The following is a 17,411-nucleotide window of genomic DNA, read 5'->3' as shown; positions in this document are numbered from 1 at the left end:
CTTGAACAACCACTATCAAGAACCCACACAACTTTACTTTTCCTTCCTGTGCCCTGCATTCACAAATGGATTAAACTTTCTTTGGTACCCAGACGTTCTTGGGTCCAGGTGATTTAGTAGAAACAGGATTATCAACAGAAACTGGTTTAACATGTGCTTGTTCAGGGGTGACTGGACTCTTCTCCTTTTTAGTCTTAGCAGAAGTGCTTTTAGACTTGGAGTTGGGAGTTTCCTTCTTCTTAGAAGGACTAGCAGTCTTTGCCACAGGGGCAACAGAAGGTGCAGGCATATTCATATTCATGGTAGATGGTGCAGAAAAAGATGCATTCAACATGGTAAAGCATGCAGACATCATATTCATAGCACATAGCATGCAACCTACTCTACCACATGGCAAATGAACAGCATTCATGTTAACAGTATTAGGCATGCTAGAAACAGAATTATCTACTTTAATCACTTTACATGCATGAGTAAGATGATTAGTAGAATTGCAATTATTACAAACCTTTCTAGCATTAGAATTCCTAGAATTGGTGTTCTTAGGATCTAACTTGCCATTCCTGTTGTTCTTCTTTTTGTTGGGACTAGTACTTCCTAATCCAGTTTTATCTGAGTCATCTCTGACATGGGAATTAGAAGGTACTTCTTGTGATTCCTGTTTTACTTGAGGCTTAACAACTTCCTCATTTTTCAACTCTTCCTTGATGACAAGGTCTTCTTCTATCAGAGGTTCTGTTTGTGCCATTCTAAAGATAGGGGTCTTGGTGTTCTTCAGAACTTTAGGTATATTTGTTCCTTCAGGAGCATTCTCAGTTCCTGCTGAAACAAATATGCCTTCATTCTCTTTTCTCTTCTTTCTTTAGGCTCTTTCCAAAGAACTATAGTCAAGGCCAATAGCAACCTTCTTATCAACCCTTTGACTATCCAAGATCTCTTTCTGTAGAAAGGCAGAATTCTGATAGGCCCTAAGCTTAGTTTCTAGGTCAGCAATCTGAGACCTAAGGGACTCCTCAATTTCTGCACTACACTTCTCCTTATTCTCTAGATATTCAATTCTATCTTTAAGGTTAGTGTTTATGAGTTTCTCTAAAGCTAATTCATCTACTCTTTCTTCAAGTTTAGCTATCTTTAGAGAAAGACTACTGTTATCTGATTCTGAAGCTAATAAACTAGTGTGCAAGTTGTACATCTCTTGACCTAGTTCATTTATAGTCTTTTTATAATCAGCAGTAGTCATGTCATCAACAGAAATTTCAGGAGATACCTGAGATGGAGATTCCTCGACAGTGTCAGCCATTAATGCAAATGCATAATTGCTCTGGACAGGTTCATCATCAGAATCTGTGTCATCCCAGCTTTTTCCCTCAGCAATGTAAGCCCTTCCTTTGTGCTTGGCCACCATTGCTTCCAACTTAGCTTTTAGCTTCTCATTTTCTTTCTTCAGATCCTCATAAGAATTCTTCTTATCATATGAGTTGCTTCTGACAGGAGCTGCTTTGGGTTTCCTGCACTCTGTAGCAAAGTGCCCTAAGTCATTGCAGTTGTAGCATCTGACCTTGCTCTTTTCATACATGTTTGGTTTGAAACTGCCAGTACTCTTTGACCCTGAGCCTGAGTATCCTCCTTTACCCTGAAACTTGTTCCCTGAAGCTTTCTTGTACCGGGGGTTCTTTCTGAACTTGATATGCTTAAACCTTGCAGCCATATAAGCCATTGACTTATCTTCCAGCTGCTCCAGCTCTTCTTGAGTGTAAAACTCATCCTCCGGTTCATCAGAAGCTTCATCAACTTCAGCTTCTACAATCTCAGTAATGGTAGAAGGATAGTCAGCTTTGATGGATGAACAATCACTCTGAGCAACAGTGTGATCATTGATGCCATATTCAACTAATTGTTGATAACCAAAGTATGGTTGATCAGCAATAAGTGCAGTGGTCTTCTGTAAGGCCATACTCTTGGATTCTGTTGATCCACCACCATATATGATCTTTCTCTGTTCAAGTTCCATCTCAAACGTCTTCAGTTTTCCAAACAGCTTTTCCAAAGTCATAGTCCTGAAGTCGCTTCTTTCCCGGATGGTCTCTGTCTTAACAACTAGATGGGGTGGCATCACAAATGAGAACTTTCTGTTTATCTCTTTCTGTGGATAAGTCTTTCCATGCAGGGTGAGTTCATTCAGTAACAACATGAACCTCTCGTAGATTTGAGAAATGTTCTCTCCAGGTATTGCCTGAAATGCTTCATATCTGGCAATTAGCATATCGTATCTGTTTTCCCTGACTTCTTCAGATCCCTCCATCAATGCCTCAATAGTGTCCCACATCTGCTTTGAAGTTTTCAGACTTAGTATCAGATGTGTCATTGTCTTGGTCATTCATTCAACAATTATGAGTTGCAGATTATGATCTTGTGCAACATATTCCTTATCAGTGTCAGTGTATTCACTTTTCTCTTTGGGAACAGACTTCTGTGGAATACGAACACCATTTTCAACAGATTCAGGAATAATCTTCATAGGCACAAATGGACCATTTTCCAGAATCCCAATGAACATGGGATTAGCAACTCTGATGTACAGCAACATCTTCATCTTCCAGTTGTTGTAGTCATCCTTGTCAAATGGAGGTACTTTGATTCCTAACTTGTGTGTCGACATTGTTATCAGATAAAATTACGATTGTACGGACAGCTAGCTTTTCAGATTGGTTACGGATCTCAGATCTGTATATCGATCAGCTATGCTCTGATACCAATTGTTAGGTCCAATCAGACGTAGAAGGGGGGGGGGTTGAATACGTCGTACCAATTTCTTCGATTTAATTTAATTGCGGATAATCTTGTTTCAGTCCATGTTAAATCAATCGTAAAATAAATAACTCCAGCAAGTCGGGGAATATTCTTGTATTAGAAATAATCCTCGGGTGCTACAAATTCCAACACAAGTGTCGGCTGCAGAGACTACAATCACTCTATTACAAACTCTCGATAAATATGATCTTCTAATTTAACTCTCGAGAATGTGTATAGTGTGTGCACTTACAAAGTGTGTAGTTGTTTTCAAATGAAAACATTAACCTCTATTTATAGGCTTTCCAACAACTAACCATGGTTAACGAGTTCGTCCTGGACGACTTGAGTTCGTCCTGGATGGATTCGATTTATGAAAATAAATCTAACTCAGAATATATTGGTGGTGGCGCAACTTTCATATACACATATTTATATATATATATATATGTAAAGCAAAGTTGCGCCCCAAATACATTCATTCTTCACAGAAGTCAAACTTGGCGCCTCCTTAGTCAACAGTTGCGCCTCACAGTGCATTCTTGTTATTCACCTGTGACTTAGACTCTTTTTAATCAACCAAACTTGCGCTTGACACCATGGAGAGTGTGTGTGGCGCCAACTTTGACCTTGAGTCAAACGTTGCGCCTCACTTGAACTCCCACTGTATCCCTGAGAGTAATGCCTTAGACAAATCTTCAACTTAGTTGCACTATGAAGAAGGGAAGCGCAGGTTTTGACTTCAGTCAAACCTGGCGCCTCATTCCTCCCATAGTGCAAATGGCAATGTTAGCGCAGGTTTTGACTTATGGTCAAACCTTGCGCCACACAGAGCATGCACTGTAATAACCCGGACTTTAAAAATATTTTTATTAATATTATAAATGATTTTCTTAAAAAGAAAGGAATAAGATTTAATATTTTATTCCAGTTTAAGGAGTTTTCAAAATTTTATATTAAACCCCGGGTTATTGTGTTATTGATAAATGATTATATTTTTAAAACTGATTTTCATATATTGTTTCGAAAATTCTAGACGGTTATTATGTGAATATATGTGTGATGTGAGTAAGTGGTATTGGTGGATTTGTTGGTTAATTAATTATGGTTAATTATGAGTATTATATGATTAATATATGAATTTTTGTGAATTTTATATATTATCTGGTTTATTGCGTTAACTGCTCATATGTGTTCGGATTTGAGATATTTCAATTTCTATATGATCAGGATAAAATATAATTTATTTGGATATTTTCATATCGATTTATGGAATGTTAGATGATTTTATAATCGATTTACGGATTTAATTGCGTATATTTATATTTATATATTAATTATTTGACTTCCGTAAAACCGTCCACTCGTAACGGGGTAGCAAATTTTCTTCCCGGAAGTTTCAACAAAACTCACCTTTAGCCTAATTTCAATATTCCGGATATTTTTCGTGTTTTGACTTTTTCGATCCGGAGTACGGTTTTCCCCGTAGTCGGTCCGGCGGAGTTTTTCGGGTATTTTAATTGTTGATAATTATCTGGTTGTCTCGATAAACGTGAAACTAGATATTTTGATTCATCCTTATCTTGTAATAATTGCAGTGGGACCCGCATACTAATGACTGATTAAAAAGCCCCGTTTTGATGATTATCTTGAAAACCAGTACCGATTGGACCCCGTTTTATTAATATAAAGCTATTAAATACGTATTTTCATGTCATAAACGATCCAAAGGGGTACCAATTATTTGTAAATATAAATAGACCTTTCTAGAGCTTATTTTCACCGTAGAAATCATTTCACCAGTTTCTTCTCACGAATACCGAGAGAAACCGAAGTATGTTCTTCGTGTTCTTCATAATCAAACGAAGATTTGAAGGCGTTATTGGAATCCGATGGAGGTGTATGAATAGTCAAAACGAAGCTATCGACGTGTAGATTATAGTTTAATCATTCGTTTGTGTGCAGATTCAACAGGTAAATTACTATTAATTGTTGAAAATTCGAGTTATATTGATTTGAAATATGAATTTTTGCAAACGTGATTGTTTGATGATTTTGATGATACCATGTTGTAGTACGTGCTTTTCTCGTCGTTTTGGTATATTATATGTTGAATTTGGGGTTCAGAATCATATAGAAACAGTGGTTTAATTATTGACTTGAATGTTCTTGAGTGTTCTTGAGCTTTCGCCGGAAAGTTATGATTTTTGGCCGGGTTTTTGATTGGTTAATTCTGGGTGAGCATAAATGGTACCATTAGAAAGATCATGAGGAGAGGAATTGTATGGTGGTGTCGGATTGGGTGGAGGAGCCTCGAGTCGAGCTCGCCAGAGCCGCGAAGCTCGACGGCGGCTCAACTTTGGCTCGGATTTCCGGACGATTGGCTTCGTGTATGTGAAATCTAAAGCCACGAAAGTGTTTCTGCAGTTGTATAGATGTGTGGTTGAGTTTTTGGTAAGAAATCTGAGCAGTGGTGTGAGATTCCGGTGATGTCCGGCGAAAGGGGGGGTGCCGCTGCAAAACTTGCAGTTTGGTACCCCAACTTTTGAGGATGATGAAATGGTGATACTGGGGTTTTGGATTTAACAGTTTAGCCCCTGACTTTTCAAAAAGCTGCACTTTTAACCTTGCGGCAATATTTTCAAAATTGTACAAAACAAACCTTTTTATTTTGATTTTTCTGGAAATGTTTTTAATTATTTATTTTAATTTTAAAATTAGTTTTTAATTATTTCTTTATTCAAAAATAAATCTAAATTAGTTTATTAATTAAATTTAATCAGTAATTAATTATTTTAATTGATCAATTAATTTAAATATTAATTGATCAATTATTCTAATTAATTATTAATTGATTTTAATTGATTAATTAATTGGATTTAAGTATCCTTTTTGATTTAAAAATTCCGAAAAATAGTTTCGAGCTTTAAAATATTTTTCTAAATTATTTTCAAGGCTCGATAATTGTTTATGAATGATTTCAAGTCCAACTTCAAGTATTTGGGACTTGATTATTTATCCGAAAAGTGATTCTTTTATCGATTTTAATTCCGAAAAATGTTTAAAAATTCCAGAAAATTCCCGAAAAATCATTTTAACCCAAGACTTGATTTAATATCAATTGGGATGGGAAACCTTATGTGTTGTGTGTTGTTTGCTATCTGTTTGATGTGTTATGTGCCGATAGAAGAGCTAGAAAACTGTTTTGAGCATAACTTTTGATCCGTAAGTCGGAATCAAGTGAAACGAAAGAGAGACAGAAGTTTATAACGTCTATTTTAATATGATGTGATTATATGGCTGAGTCTATAAGGTGAATAATTGTTGATAAGTATGCATAATGTGATAATATGTGATCTAAGTGCTACCAAGTGATGATTATGTGAAGTACGTGTTAGTTTTGATATTATGAAGTGATAAATGATTCGTACGATTGATATTGGATAAGAATATATGGATTATAGCTATTGGATTTTGTTGGTTGATTAATGATTGAGATAGGATAATAGGTGGATAGTCTTATACATAGACGAGACGATGTCGGATTTTCGATAAGGATTTATATGATAAGTGATTGATAATATGTTATGTGGAATATGACTTGACTATATGGTAGAGTCAAAGCATGATTACGTGTTAAGTGATATGTGATAAGTTTAAAGGGGTATATAAGTGGGTATCGATATACGTGATATGTATATGCGATATATTGTTTAGTGACTATAGTATTATCTTATTCTCGTAAAGGATTTGGACGAGACGTGTACGCTCGAAGACGTCAGAAAGTCGGAATGGTATTGCAAAGCGAATAAGGGATGATTGAGTAAGCGAAGCGAAGTGGCGAATAGAGTATAGCTAGAGATGGTCTAGAGATTACGAGATGCATAGATTGTGAAAGTGGAGAGATGAGATAGAGATGTGAGACTGGAGTCAGATTTAAGGCAAGTATCCTACACCCTGCTTTTGGATATATTGCATATTCTGATCCATTCTTTTCTATATGTGTTGCAAGTATCCTAAACCTTTCTCTTGGATATATTGCAAATAATCTGATCCATTCCTTTGGTATATGTTTCAAGTATTCATACCTTTCTTTTCAATGTTCGAAAGTGCGAGTATTCTGACCCATTCTTTCTAATCTTCAAGTTTCTAAAGAATTTCCGTTTTACAAATTAATTCGAAGTTCAGATTGTCATTGAAGCATGTGTTGCTCAGTGATAGTTAGAGCTTTGAATGAATTGGGATCTTCTTGATTATTCAACCCGCCATTGTCATGCTGGTTTAGCAGGCTAAATTCAGTTGCTTAGCCGATAATGGAGGATACTGAATAGTTGAGGATTTCCTGAACTGTGATTTATGAAATGATGGATCATGATTTATGAATAGATTATTATCAAAGTTTGAATTGGAATTATTCTGTTGTTGATGATATTTATGATGATGTTCTGTTAATTTACATTGGCTTCTTGAATTGAATTAGAGAATTGGATTATTGTTTTTATATAAACCTGTGGACCAGATTCGTGGTCATGTTAGGCCAATGAGTGCCTTGGATCCAGTGATAGAGCATGGCGGGGCCTGCTCGGGGTTAGTGCGGAACTGATCAGCTGCCTAACCTTGGTTTTAATTAAAATGTGATAGTCCAATTCAATAATTCTTTGGAAAGATTGAATTTCTTAGTTTAAATGCTGCAAGGTATTGTAAATTATTCTATACAATACCATGAACTCATGAACTCAGGTTGAATTCTCTTATATCTTGAACTCGTGAACTTCTATTATATCATTTCAGAACTATCATTGTTTATTATTACTTGCTGAGCATTGTTGCTCACCCTTGCTATTCCTTTCTAACCATTTCAGAAAGGCTTAAAGATGAGATGATTGATTGAGATTGTGAGTAAGGCTAATGCTAGGCGAGGAGACAGAGTTGAGGATCCAGTGGTCGAGGAGTGTTCAGGAAAGTTGATGAGGTTGGTGCAAGCTGGAATAGTTGACAGTGATTCTTCTTATCGAAGATGATCTGATTTGGTAAGAGATGTTGTGTAATAATAGTGGTAGATTCTAATTTCAATACTGTAACCTGGATGCGATCCTGTTGCTTTTAGGGGGTTTAAATGTTCTCTTTCGAATCATTTATTAAAGTTTAAATGTTCTCTTGAAATTCTCCTATTATGGCTTTCAAGTTTGAAATTCAGTTTTTGAAATCATTCAATTTATGTTCTCTTTCAAAATCTTTTATTATGGTTTTCAAGTTTTGAATTTCAGGTTTTAAATTCTCTGATTTTTATTATCTTTCCAAAAGAAATAAAAAAAATTTACAGGTTTTTAAAGTGTTTTAAAAATGGGTTTTGTGTGGTGACGTCAGAATCCAGACCCCCGGATTCCTGGACTGTCACAGTTGGTATCAGAGCAACAGGTTACAAGTTATTGGAATTTGAATATAGATTATAGTTTTAAGTTTTATATAGGATAGACGTTGTGTGACCTCATATCGAGGTATTGTGAGACTATTTGGACATAGTCTAGAGAGGTGAGTGAAGCATAGAGTCTAGTTAGATGATCAAGTTAAGTGTGGACATTTAAAGAGATTAGGATTCTTAAGTTTAGACATATGATTTCTAGTATGTTGATTAATTGAGATGGTGAATTGTGGAAAAGGTCAGTATTAGACCTATATAGAAGAGTTTGATAGTGAATGATTGAATTGAGAATGGTGAAAATGCAGAGTTCAGAGTATTCTGACTATACTGCATATTTGAAATTGGATTATTGTATTGATTTAAGGATGATACAAATGCATGGTTCATAGTATGTTGACCATGTCAGATATTTGGAAGATGTATATTGTTTTGAGTGAAGATATGAAGAGTAAGTGTAGAGTATGAGTTGTATTGGATTAGAAGGAGAGATTGGGAGATAGAGGTTGATAGGTGAGAAGTGAATGATAGAGAGTACGTGGAATTGAGTCCAGTTATTAGAGATGATGTCTACGAGTAAGTTAGAACGTTAGTCCTCGACGACAACGCTTCGAGCTAATCGGGATTTCAAATGGCATCAAGGTGGGCCCATAACCCACAGGTTGATGATCCAGACAATCGAAGATACGTTACGTGTTTGTGCTATGGATTTCAAAGGCAACTGGGATAAAGTAGAAGAACGTGAACTACTTGGGCCAGACTTATTACGAACGATAACGTCTACGATGACATCTTACGAGGCTATTACGAGTCAAATCGATTGATTATCAAGAACGTTGAAAAGAAGACATACGACGGACAATGATTTATTGAAGCAGAGCGAAAATCTGAGAAGACCTTGGCAATACCTCTCTTCAACTAAAGATTCTTTTGATTGTTTTCTCATCAGTGAGATATTATCATGATATCTTTTCTACAAAAGTTTTGATAAATGAGATCTTAATTTCTCAAATTCTAAGATGATAATGATATTGATTATTGGTGTGAGTTAGTATTGAATCGGTGTATGATAAAGGCGTGTTTATGAAGAGACAGTGGAATTCCTTGATATTATTTGATATCCCTTGATATTCTTCCATATTCTTTGATATCCCTTAATATTCGTTGATATTCTTTGACACTCTTTGATACTCCTTGATATCTATATTCCTCGATAATCCTTAACATTCCTTGATGCTCCTTGAGATTTCTTGGGATCTTTCCATCTGATTGGGATGAACAACCCTATGTATAGGGGACACAAGGTATACCTGTCTGTGTGATAGGAGTTGGATGGGACGCCATCACTTGTGTGTGTTGTGATTACAAGAAGGTTAACAACCTTTAGTAGTGTCTAATATGGACACGCAACATTAAGTTCATTTGATCGTATTGATCTCCCAGTCACTCTTGTATTCCAATGTGACCTATTTTGAAAATATCTTGTTCCTCTGAAATTCCCAAAGATTGATTCTTGGGAAATGAAGTTTGCAATTGTGAAGGTTTTGATTCTCCTATTTCTTTAACTTTGAAGGTATGCCAAGGTTGATTAAGGGCGGATGAGCATGTGATAGTATGTAGCGTGTACAATGATTTTACAAATGATACGTTTTAGTTTTCTTCGCGGATTCCGAGGGCGGAATCCTTATAAGGGGGGTAGAATGTAATATCCCATATTATTAAATTTAGATTTGATTATTATAAATCTATTTGTCTAGATATTATTGTTGGCTCTAGTGAATATTGATATGATTATGTGAATAGTTGTATGTGATTATACTTGTGTTGTGGATTAGTATGGATTTTACAGATTTTGCGTCCTCTTTCTTTCTCTGATTCCGAGGACGGAATCCCTATAAGGAGGGTAGATTGTAATAACCCGGACTTTAAAAATATTTTTATTAATATTATAAATGATTTTCTTAAAAAGAAAGGAATAAGATTTAATATTTTATTCCAGTTTAAGGAGTTTTCAAAATTTTATATTAAACCCCGGGTTATTGTGTTATTGATAAATGATTATATTTTTAAAACTGATTTTCATATATTGTTTCGAAAATTCTAGATGGTTATTATGTGAATATATGTGTGATGTGAGTAAGTGGTATTGGTGGATTTGTTGGTTAATTAATTATGGTTAATTATGAGTATTATATGATTAATATATGAATTTTTGTGAATTTTATATATTATCTGGTTTATTGCGTTAACTGCTCATATGTGTTCGGATTTGAGATATTTCAATTTCTATATGATCAGGATAAAATATAATTTATTTGGATATTTTCATATCGATTTATGGAATGTTAGATGATTTTATAATCGATTTACGGATTTAATTGCGTATATTTATATTTATATATTAATTATTTGACTTCCGTAAAACCGTCCACTCGTAACGGGGTAGCAAATTTTCTTCCCGGAAGTTTCAACAAAACTCACCTTTAGCCTAATTTCAATATTCCGGATATTTTTCGTGTTTTGACTTTTTCGATCCGGAGTACGGTTTTCCCCGTAGTCGGTCCGGCGGAGTTTTTCGGGTATTTTAATTGTTGATAATTATCTGGTTGTCTCGATAAACGTGAAACTAGATATTTTGATTCATCCTTATCTTGTAATAATTGCAGTGGGACCCGCATACTAATGACTGATTAAAAAGCCCCGTTTTGATGATTATCTTGAAAACCAGTACCGATTGGACCCCGTTTTATTAATATAAAGCTATTAAATACGTATTTTCATGTCATAAACGATCCAAAGGGGTACCAATTATTTGTAAATATAAATAGACCTTTCTAGAGCTTATTTTCACCGTAGAAATCATTTCACCAGTTTCTTCTCACGAATACCGAGAGAAACCGAAGTATGTTCTTCGTGTTCTTCATAATCAAACGAAGATTTGAAGGCGTTATTGGAATCCGATGGAGGTGTATGAATAGTCAAAACGAAGCTATCGACGTGTAGATTATAGTTTAATCATTCGTTTGTGTGCAGATTCAACAGGTAAATTACTATTAATTGTTGAAAATTCGAGTTATATTGATTTGAAATATGAATTTTTGCAAACGTGATTGTTTGATGATTTTGATGATACCATGTTGTAGTACGTGCTTTTCTCGTCGTTTTGGTATATTATATGTTGAATTTGGGGTTCAGAATCATATAGAAACAGTGGTTTAATTATTGACTTGAATGTTCTTGAGTGTTCTTGAGCTTTCGCCGGAAAGTTATGATTTTTGGCCGGGTTTTTGATTGGTTAATTCTGGGTGAGCATAAATGGTACCATTAGAAAGATCATGAGGAGAGGAATTGTATGGTGGTGTCGGATTGGGTGGAGGAGCCTCGAGTCGAGCTCGCCAGAGCCGCGAAGCTCGACGGCGGCTCAACTTTGGCTCGGATTTCCGGACGATTGGCTTCGTGTATGTGAAATCTAAAGCCACGAAAGTGTTTCTGCAGTTGTATAGATGTGTGGTTGAGTTTTTGGTAAGAAATCTGAGCAGTGGTGTGAGATTCCGGTGATGTCCGGCGAAAGGGGGGGTGCCGCTGCAAAACTTGCAGTTTGGTACCCCAACTTTTGAGGATGATGAAATGGTGATACTGGGGTTTTGGATTTAACAGTTTAGCCCCTGACTTTTCAAAAAGCTGCACTTTTAACCTTGCGGCAATATTTTCAAAATTGTACAAAACAAACCTTTTTATTTTGATTTTTCTGGAAATGTTTTTAATTATTTATTTTAATTTTAAAATTAGTTTTTAATTATTTCTTTATTCAAAAATAAATCTAAATTAGTTTATTAATTAAATTTAATCAGTAATTAATTATTTTAATTGATCAATTAATTTAAATATTAATTGATCAATTATTCTAATTAATTATTAATTGATTTTAATTGATTAATTAATTGGATTTAAGTATCCTTTTTGATTTAAAAATTCCGAAAAATAGTTTCGAGCTTTAAAATATTTTTCTAAATTATTTTCAAGGCTCGATAATTGTTTATGAATGATTTCAAGTCCAACTTCAAGTATTTGGGACTTGATTATTTATCCGAAAAGTGATTCTTTTATCGATTTTAATTCCGAAAAATGTTTAAAAATTCCAGAAAATTCCCGAAAAATCATTTTAACCCAAGACTTGATTTAATATCAATTGGGATGGGAAACCTTATGTGTTGTGTGTTGTTTGCTATCTGTTTGATGTGTTATGTGCCGATAGAAGAGCTAGAAAACTGTTTTGAGCATAACTTTTGATCCGTAAGTCGGAATCAAGTGAAACGAAAGAGAGACAGAAGTTTATAACGTCTATTTTAATATGATGTGATTATATGGCTGAGTCTATAAGGTGAATAATTGTTGATAAGTATGCATAATGTGATAATATGTGATCTAAGTGCTACCAAGTGATGATTATGTGAAGTACGTGTTAGTTTTGATATTATGAAGTGATAAATGATTCGTACGATTGATATTGGATAAGAATATATGGATTATAGCTATTGGATTTTGTTGGTTGATTAATGATTGAGATAGGATAATAGGTGGATAGTCTTATACATAGACGAGACGATGTCGGATTTTCGATAAGGATTTATATGATAAGTGATTGATAATATGTTATGTGGAATATGACTTGACTATATGGTAGAGTCAAAGCATGATTACGTGTTAAGTGATATGTGATAAGTTTAAAGGGGTATATAAGTGGGTATCGATATACGTGATATGTATATGCGATATATTGTTTAGTGACTATAGTATTATCTTATTCTCGTAAAGGATTTGGACGAGACGTGTACGCTCGAAGACGTCAGAAAGTCGGAATGGTATTGCAAAGCGAATAAGGGATGATTGAGTAAGCGAAGCGAAGTGGCGAATAGAGTATAGCTAGAGATGGTCTAGAGATTACGAGATGCATAGATTGTGAAAGTGGAGAGATGAGATAGAGATGTGAGACTGGAGTCAGATTTAAGGCAAGTATCCTACACCCTGCTTTTGGATATATTGCATATTCTGATCCATTCTTTTCTATATGTGTTGCAAGTATCCTAAACCTTTCTCTTGGATATATTGCAAATAATCTGATCCATTCCTTTGGTATATGTTTCAAGTATTCATACCTTTCTTTTCAATGTTCGAAAGTGCGAGTATTCTGACCCATTCTTTCTAATCTTCAAGTTTCTAAAGAATTTCCGTTTTACAAATTAATTCGAAGTTCAGATTGTCATTGAAGCATGTGTTGCTCAGTGATAGTTAGAGCTTTGAATGAATTGGGATCTTCTTGATTATTCAACCCGCCATTGTCATGCTGGTTTAGCAGGCTAAATTCAGTTGCTTAGCCGATAATGGAGGATACTGAATAGTTGAGGATTTCCTGAACTGTGATTTATGAAATGATGGATCATGATTTATGAATAGATTATTATCAAAGTTTGAATTGGAATTATTCTGTTGTTGATGATATTTATGATGATGTTCTGTTAATTTACATTGGCTTCTTGAATTGAATTAGAGAATTGGATTATTGTTTTTATATAAACCTGTGGACCAGATTCGTGGTCATGTTAGGCCAATGAGTGCCTTGGATCCAGTGATAGAGCATGGCGGGGCCTGCTCGGGGTTAGTGCGGAACTGATCAGCTGCCTAACCTTGGTTTTAATTAAAATGTGATAGTCCAATTCAATAATTCTTTGGAAAGATTGAATTTCTTAGTTTAAATGCTGCAAGGTATTGTAAATCATTCTATACAATACCATGAACTCATGAACTCAGGTTGAATTCTCTTATATCTTGAACTCGTGAACTTCTATTATATCATTTCAGAACTATCATTGTTTATTATTACTTGCTGAGCATTGTTGCTCACCCTTGCTATTCCTTTCTAACCATTTCAGAAAGGCTTAAAGATGAGATGATTGATTGAGATTGTGAGTAAGGCTAATGCTAGGCGAGGAGACAGAGTTGAGGATCCAGTGGTCGAGGAGTGTTCAGGAAAGTTGATGAGGTTGGTGCAAGCTGGAATAGTTGACAGTGATTCTTCTTATCGAAGATGATCTGATTTGGTAAGAGATGTTGTGTAATAATAGTGGTAGATTCTAATTTCAATACTGTAACCTGGATGCGATCCTGTTGCTTTTAGGGGGTTTAAATGTTCTCTTTCGAATCATTTATTAAAGTTTAAATGTTCTCTTGAAATTCTCCTATTATGGCTTTCAAGTTTGAAATTCAGTTTTTGAAATCATTCGATTTATGTTCTCTTTCAAAATCTTTTATTATGGTTTTCAAGTTTTGAATTTCAGGTTTTAAATTCTCTGATTTTTATTATCTTTCCAAAAGAAATAAAAAAAATTTACAGGTGTTTAAAGTGTTTTAAAAATGGGTTTTGTGTGGTGACGTCAGAATCCAGACCCCCGGATTCCTGGACTGTCACATGCACACTGTCTATGACTTAGACAGAAATTACAAGCCTTCCATTTACACTCATATATATGTATATATATATATATAGTTAATTGTTTTTATTTAATTACTTGAATTTAATTGTATTCAAGTAATTCACAATTAAGAATATATATATATATATATATATATATATATATATATATATGTCAATTAAATCCATTGTCTTCTTCTGAACTGTTTAATTGACTTGATCAATTAATCCTTTGATTAAATCCACTGAATTCTTTCGTACGTCCTGACGTCCTGTGCACTGGTCTGGTTCACGAACGACTCGAACTGAAATGATTCTTTGAATCCTTTGCTTGATAATATACTTGATCAGTCATTCCGGGTTAGATGTTGCTTCGATAAATTTGATTATAAATAATCAAATTAAATATACTGGAATCTTCTGGTCTTTGATACTTGATCTTCAGGCAATCTTGATAGCAGAAACATATAGAACTTTATTCTTCACTGAGGCTTGAACATGTTAATGAACTTCTTCCAGTGGACGGATGCTCGTCTCAGATATCTTGATTGACTTTGTCTATTCGTATCGAATCTCCAACCTGTAGATTCCTGTATTATACTTACGTATTGTTTCCTGTCTTTTGTTGTGTTGAGTTATCGTAATTACAGTTACGTTACATTATGCTTTACACATTATTTGTCAAATACATTCAAACACAGATCCCTTAAGAAGAGAGCTCTGATACCAATTGTAAGTTATTTTTCACAAGAAACACTAAGTTTTATTTATTAATGGACAAACCTCAATATTTACACTTCAGAGAATATAACTTCTCGTGATAACATGCATGGCTATAAGTGACAACTACATAACTCTCATATATAAACTTCCCTAACTATTCTAAAACTATAATAACATCAGTTTAACACATTATTTAATATATTTTTCAGTCCTAAAGCATATATTTACCACAATCTTCTATTTATTTTGTACTAAATTACCCTTTTGAATTGATAAGCTACTTTGTTGAAATATAAAAAGACAATGGTAATTTGGTATAAAAGAGGATGCATGGTATGCATAATTAATTTTAGAGTGTGCATATATCACTAAAAAAATGATAGTCGAATATCCTAAAAAAAATCTCTAATTTCTTCCTTCTTTTATGCCCACTCCTCTCAATCCATCGTTTCAACTTCCATGCCCATTCCTTAACGCCCTCTTCATCCATCTCTCGCCCATCATCTTCTTCTCCTCCCCTCTCCCATATCTTCTTTCACTTTCACAAAGGCTTATCCAAAATTCATTTCGTTGGGATCATATCTTGTTTGTCTTTATGAATCTATGGCTCAATTGAGTGAATCTAGGAATTCTTCTAAATACGGAGGGTTACTGTAACATCCCACATCGAAAAGAAAAGGATTGTTTGGGTCCTTTATATTGACAAGTCAATAACCAATGTATACCAAATTGCTAGCTCTTTTGGGCCAACCTGTGGTGGGTTGTAGGGTCCGGTATGCATTCGGTTGCGGGCTTGGGTGTTATAAATGGTATCAGAGCTCTACCCGGCCAGAAGTGCCAAGGCATTGCCCGGGTTCTGTATGTGTTTCTGTGGGCTCGACGAGGACGTCGACCCTATAAGGTGGGGTGTTTGTAACATCCCACATCGAAAAGAAAAGGAGTGTTTGGGTCCTTTATATTGACAAGTCAATAACCAATGTATACCAAATTGCTAGCTCTTTTGGGCCAACCTGTGGTGGGTTGTAGGGTCCGGTATGCATTCGGTTGCGGGCTTGGGTGTTATAGTTACAATCTTCAATCTTCAACAGATATAATTTTTAATCTAAGTGATAGGTCGCGAGGATAAGTATTCTCTTGGGGTGTGAATGAACCACAAGTTTAAACAATAATTTTTCTCCCTTGCTCCTACCTACAATATGGATTGCTTTATATAGGCATAGCTGAAAACTACCGGAAACTAACTCCCTTTAACCACTACTACACTTGCAACCCCACTAAATCTAGCACAATTACTATTATAATTAACTATAGATAATAACTCTAACACTAATTAATATTAGTTACTAATAAAAATAATAACTGTCATCTAACGGTCTATGAATGCCCCCCTTCACTTGATTCTTGTCCTCAAGATCGATGCTTAAACTCCTCACATTTGCTGCTTCCAGGGCCATCCTCGATTAGTGAAGGAGTTGAGTAGCATTAGTTGTGGTTTTGATCCACGACATGTATGCCATACAACAAATTTTTCATTACAATTAAAACACAGCCCTTGAGCACGTCTCCTTTGCATTTTATCCGAGGATAATTTATCACCGATGATGACATGTTAATTTTATTTTATGCTTTCTTTGGGTTATAAGTTCCTGGAAAATGATGATTTATTTGTTTACTGATTTTTTTAGTATGAGAGTAGTTTTTTTGCAATAGGTCAATCCCAAACAAAGATTGTGGTGGATGCATCAGCAAATGAGGCTCTTCTCTCTAAGTCCTATAATCAGGCTTATGAAATTCTTGAGACAATTGCAACCAAAAAACTATCAATGGTCATCTTCTAGAGCTCAAACAGGGAAAAAGGTAGCTGGAATCTATGATGTGGATTCTATAACTTCGATGAAGGCTCAACTAGCATCTATGGAGCATATGCTCAAGAATCTGAGCATGGGCGGTAATCAATCGAACGAGCAATCTCTCAATTCACAGATTAATCAAACCAAGAATGTTTATTGT

The 17,411-nt window shown here is 34.9% G+C and overlaps 2 long non-coding RNA genes across 2 annotated transcripts; both read left to right on the top strand.

The window, feature by feature from the left end:
* Window positions 1-4,062: 4,062 nt before the first annotated feature.
* On the top strand, window positions 4,063-7,953 carry LOC135151946 (uncharacterized). Its single transcript, XR_010290928.1, has 3 exons — window positions 4,063-4,764; window positions 6,538-6,731; window positions 7,653-7,953. It is a non-coding gene; the product is annotated as an uncharacterized LOC135151946 (long non-coding RNA).
* Window positions 7,954-10,549: 2,596 nt separating this feature from the next.
* Window positions 10,550-14,440, top strand: LOC135151940 (uncharacterized). The gene is made up of 3 exons (XR_010290921.1): window positions 10,550-11,251; window positions 13,025-13,218; window positions 14,140-14,440. It is a non-coding gene; the product is annotated as an uncharacterized LOC135151940 (long non-coding RNA).
* The last annotated feature ends 2,971 nt before the right edge of the window (window positions 14,441-17,411 follow it).

Source organism: Daucus carota, chromosome 4, assembly GCF_001625215.2.
Source record: "Daucus carota subsp. sativus chromosome 4, DH1 v3.0, whole genome shotgun sequence".
NCBI classification, from domain to species: Eukaryota; Viridiplantae; Streptophyta; class Magnoliopsida; order Apiales; family Apiaceae; genus Daucus; species Daucus carota.
This window is presented reverse-complemented; position numbering and strand designations above follow the sequence as displayed.